Source organism: Dryobates pubescens, chromosome Z (assembly GCF_014839835.1).
Source record: "Dryobates pubescens isolate bDryPub1 chromosome Z, bDryPub1.pri, whole genome shotgun sequence".
Lineage (NCBI taxonomy): Eukaryota > Metazoa > Chordata > Aves > Piciformes > Picidae > Dryobates > Dryobates pubescens.
In genome coordinates, this window is record NC_071657.1 from 19,896,062 (window position 1) to 19,901,578 (window position 5,517).

Below are 5,517 nucleotides of genomic sequence, written 5' to 3' on the forward strand. Positions count from 1 at the left end.
CAACTGTCCCTTTCTTAAAGGCACAGCCTAAAACACTCACATCCTCTCAAGCAGTCAGTACCTTCTTCCATGTTCTACTCTCCACTTGAGTTTACTCAGGAGCTCCCTTGGTCAAGAATGTAGGTGTCTTGGTTTCCTTTACTTGATTTCTTAGTCTTAGGAATGCTCTGTTCTTGAGCTTGGATGTTATCCAACTCTTTTAGTGCTCTGTCCCATGAGATTTCTGCAAGCATTTTCTTAAAGAAGCCAAAGTTAGCCCTTTTGAAGTCCAGGTTGTGATCCTGCTTGTTACTCTGTGCCTAATGCCCAAGATCCTGAACATCACCATCTCACAGTCACTGCTATGACTATTATTTAAAAAAAAAAAAAAAAGGCAAATACGGTATTTATAAAATATTCATAATTAGTTATTAATATGAAAATTTGCCCAAAACTTACTAATAGGTTCAGTGTACAGCTGGACTATATATTTATAATAGGAGTGTACAGTATTTAGGCAATATTTAACAATTTAAACTACTTTAAGCAAACTGGAAAAATAACTGGGAAAGAGAATCTCGAGCAATATAGTGCTTACCCACTACAGGAGACTTGACAAGAACCATTAAACAAAGAGGCAAGATGAAAATAATTACTCACAATGAGTTCCACCCAAGTAGACTCATAGAATCATAGAACTGTTAGGGTTGAAAGGGAACTTAAGGATCATCTAGTTCCAACTCCCCTGCCATGGGCAGGGATACCTCACACTACATGAGGTTGCTCAGAGCCACATCCAGCCTGGTCTTAAAAACCTCCAGGGATAGGGCTTCCACCACACCCCTGGGCAACCTCTTCCAGTGTCTCAACACCCTCATGATGAAGAATGTCTTCCTAACATCCAATCTGAATCTGGTCACTTCTACTTTTTTTTCCATTCCCCCTAGTCCTAGCATTACCTGACACCCTAAAAAGTCCCTCACCGGCTTTCTTGTAGGCCCCCTTAAGATACTGGACAGACACAATAAGGTCTTCTTGGAGCCTTCTCTTCTCCAGACTGAACAGCCCCAACTCCCTCAGTCTGTCCTCAGAGGATAGGTGCTCCAGCCTTCTAATCATCCTTGTGGCCCTTGTCTGGACACTCTCCAGCATATCCAGATCATTCCTGTAATAGGGGCTCCAGAACTGGACAGGGTCTCACCAGTGTGGAGTAGATGGGGAGAATCACCTCCCTTGACCTGCTGGCTATGCTTCTCTTGATGCAGCCCAGGACATGATTTGCTTTCTGGGCTGCAAGTACACTTTGGTGGCTCATGTTGAACTTCTCATCCACCAGCACACCCAGGTCTTTTGATTCAGGGCTGCTCTCAAGCCAGCCACTGACCAGCCTATATCGGTGTTTGGGATTGCTCCGACCCAGATGCAGGACCTTGCATTTGGTCTTGCTGAGCCTCATGAGGTTGTCATGGGCCCACCTCTCCAGCCCTCTGGAGGGCCTCCCTTCCCTCCAGCATGTCTGCAGCACCACACAGGTTGGTGTAGTCAGCAAACCTGCTGAGGGTGCACTCGATGCCACTGTCCATGTTGCCAACAGAGATGTTAAACAAGACTGGTCCCAGTACTGATCCCTGAAGGACTCCACTTGTCACTGGCCTCCACCTGGACATGGACACATTGACAGCCACCCCTTAGGTGCAGCCATCAAACCAGATTTTATCCACTGAATGGTCCATCCATCAAACCCATACTGCACCAGCTTCGAGACCAGGATATCATGCAGGACAGTGTTGAATGCCTTGTTCAGGCTCAGGTAAATGATGTCAGTTGCTCGGCCTTCATCTATTAATGTTGTGACTTTTTCATAAAAGGCCACCAGGTTTGCCAGGCAGGATTTGCCCTTGGTGAAGCTGTGCTGGTTGTACCCAAACACCTCGTCATTATTCTTCTGCCTCAGCAGTCCCTCCAGGAGGATCTGCTCCGTGATCTTACTGGGCACAGAAGTGAGACTGAATGGCCTATAGTCCCCTGGGTGATCCCTCTTTCCCTCTTTTCCAGTCAGTGGGGACCTCCCTGGACTGCCATGACTTTTGGAATATAATAGAGAGCAGTTTAGCAACCTCACCAGCCAGCTCCCTCAGCACCCATGCATGTATCCTATCAGGTCCCAGGTACTTGAGCACTTTCAGATTCTTCAGATGGTCACAAACCTCAACTTCACTCACAGTAGAGGAGTGCTGCTGCTGTATGTTAGCCAATAAGGCTTTTGAGGCACTCTTGTGCACCTTGCATGACAAGAATCACAGAATATCAGGGGCTGGAACCTCAAAATATCATCTAGTTCAACCCCCCTGCCAAAGCAGGCTCATCTACACCAGATTACACAGGAATGCATCCAGGTGAGTTTTGAATATCTCCAGAGAGGGAGACTCCACAACCTCCCTGGGCAGCCTGTTCAAGTGCTCTGTCACCCTCACAGTGAAACATTTTTTCCTCATATTTACATGAAACTTCCTATGCTTCAACTTCCACCCATTGCCCCTTGTCCCGTCATTGGGGACCACAGAGAACAGCCTGGCTCCATCCTCTCGGGACTCACCCTTTACATATTTATTAACATTGATGTTATCACCTCTCAGTCACCTCTTCTTTAAGCTAAAGAACCCCAGCTCCCTCAGTCTCCCCTCATATAGGAGAAGTTCCATTCCTTTAATCATCCTTGTGGCTCTGCACTGGACTCTTTCAAGTAGCTCACTGTCTTTCTTGAACTGAGGAGCCTGGAACTGGACACAATATTCCAGATGCAGCCTCACCAGTGCAGAGGGGGAGAAGAACCTCTCTTGACCTACTCTTCACACCCTTTCAAATCCACCCCAGAATGGCATTGGCTGACCTGGCCACAAGAGCACATTTCTGGCTCATGGTCATGCTTCTATCCACCAGGACCCCAGGTCCCTTTCCCCTTTACTGCTCTCCAGCAGGTCCATCCCCAGCCTAGACTGGTGTGTGGAGTTGTTCCTTCCCAGGTGCAAGACTCTACACTTGCCCTTGTTAAACTTCATCAAATTTCTCCCTGCTCAGCTCTCCAGCCTGTCCAAGTCTCGCTGAATGGCAGCACCACCTTCTGGTGTGCCAGCCACTCTATTCAGCTTGGTGTCGTCAGCAAACTTGCTGACAATGCACTCTGTTCCCTCATCCAGGTCATCAACATATATATTGAACAGTACTGATCCCAGTACTGACCCTGAGGGACTCCACTAAACGCAGGCCTCCAACTAGACTCTGCCCCACTGACCACAACTATTTGACTCCTTCCCTTCAACCACTTCACAATCCACCTCACTACCTGACCATCAAGACCACACTGCCTCAGTATAATTGCAAGGATGCTGTGGGAGATGGTGTCAAATGCCTTATTGAAATCAAGGTAGACCACATCCACAGCTCTACCATCATCTATCCACCTGGTTATGTTCTCATAAAAGGCTATCAAGTTGGTCAAACATGACTTCCCTTTGGTAAAGCCATGCTGACTACTCCTAATGACCCTCTTGTCCTTGATATGCCTATGGACAGCACCAAGGGTAAGTTGCTCCATCACCTTTTCAGGGATGAAGGTGAGGCTGACTGGTCTATATTTACCCAGGTCCTCCCTCTTACCCTTTTTGAAAACTGGAGTGACATTTGCCTTCCTCCAGTCCACAGGCACCTCTCCTGTCTGCCATGACCTTCCAAAGATTATGGAGAGTCATCTGGCAATGACCTCTACCAGTCCCTCAGCACCAATGGGTACATTCCATCAGGACCCATAGATTTATGGATGTCCAGATTACTTAACTGTTCCCTAACCCAGTCCTTATCAACCATGGAAAATACCTCCTTTGTCCTGTCCCTCTCTGGGGCCTCAGGGACTTGGGGCTCCTGAGGGCAGCCTCCAGAGGAACAGAGACAAAGAAGGCATTTAGTAACTCTGCCTTCTCTGAGTCCTCCATCACCAAGGCACCCATCTCATTCAGCAGTGGGCCTACAATACCTCTTGTGTTTGCTTTTCTTGCAACATACTTGAAGAAGCCCTTCCTGTGGTCCCTGACCTCCCTCACAATGTTGAATTCCAATGAGGCCTTAGCCTTCCTAGTTGCCTCCCTACATCCTCTAACAACAGTCCTATACTCCTCCCAAGTGGCTAGCCTCTCCTTCCATAATCTGTAGACTCTCTCCTTCCACCTGAGTTTGGTTAGCAACTCCCTACTTAACCATATGGGTCTCCTGGCTCCCTTTCTCAATTTCCTACTGTGACTGTTTGACGCTGTGCCTTTAAGGAAGAGGCACACTGGCTAAATGTTTATAAAATATTTTGTATTCTAAACGAATTTCACTGGTGGATGGACGAAATGCAACTTTAAATTATCGGGCAGCTGGGACTTTCTCTCAGTCTTCCTTTCTTCGCTGTCCCTTTCAGCTGGACTGCTTCTGGGCTTCTTGCCAAGAGATAAGAGCTAACTAACTCCCTGTGCTTAGGCCTCTGACTGCTGTGCTAACTCCCCTTTTGTCTCTTTTTCTACCTCTTTGGGGGAGAAGGGGGCACAGGGGGAAGCCCCCTGTTGGGGGTCTGGTTTCTGGCTGTATATTCCTGTATATATTGTAAAATACCTGTATTTGTGGTGTTACATATAATCTGCTTCCTATATATGCTTGCAAATACAATCTGCTTTTTTTTTCCTAGTTACTGAGTTAGCCGTGGTTTCTTTCTCAGTGGGGGGAGGGAAAGCAGAGCCTTTCCTTTCAACCCACCACATTCCTTTTTTGGCGCCCAACGTGGGGCTTGAACCCACGACCCTGAGATTAAGAGTCTCATGCTCTACCAACTGAGCTATGGCTCTGCCCCCGCAAAAAAATCAGGAAATAAGAAAATGGAAAACAGTTTGTCTCTCCACAGACGAAGTGAAGAAAAGGGAAACAGGAACACAGGGACTCTCAGTTGACTCAGGGCTCTCAGGGTTCTCAGGGTTCGTGCACTGTAGATTCCTCAAGGATTCTTCCTTTGGGCGTGATGTAACTGTATAATAGTCTGAAATTAAACTCTTTCAGCTAAAGTTAAATTTCTTTGTGGAATACACTGAATTTCACCATTCTCTTGCATTACCCAATAAGTGTGACCCGGACCTTCAGCTGAAACCACCCCTCGGACAGGTTTAGCCTCTCCTGAGGGCAAAAATACCCAAACAGTTTTACCTAACAGATTCTTTTCTCTAACTATCTATCTATCACCTTCTACTCTCCGTAGCAGATCTGAATGCACTGGTCCAGCTCGGTTCACTGAACCTCTACTATTCACCAGCCAGGTTGCTTGTGCTAAATGCTTTTCCCAGTTTTTCAAAGATCCACCTCCCATGGCTTTGAGAGTGGTCTTCAACAAACCACTGTAGCATTCAATCTTCCCTGCAGCTGGTGCATAGTAAGGAATATGGAAAATCCACTCAGTACTGTGCTCTTTTGCCCAGCTCTTTACAAGGTTGTTCTTGAAATGAGTTCCGTTGTCTG

At 46.9% G+C, this 5,517-nt stretch overlaps 1 non-coding gene across 1 annotated transcript; it reads right to left on the minus strand.

Moving 5' to 3' along the window:
- Positions 1–4,783: 4,783 nt before the first annotated feature.
- On the minus strand, positions 4,784–4,853 carry TRNAK-CUU (transfer RNA lysine (anticodon CUU)). Its single transcript has one exon. It is a non-coding gene; the product is annotated as a tRNA-Lys (tRNA).
- Positions 4,854–5,517: the final 664 nt, after the last annotated feature.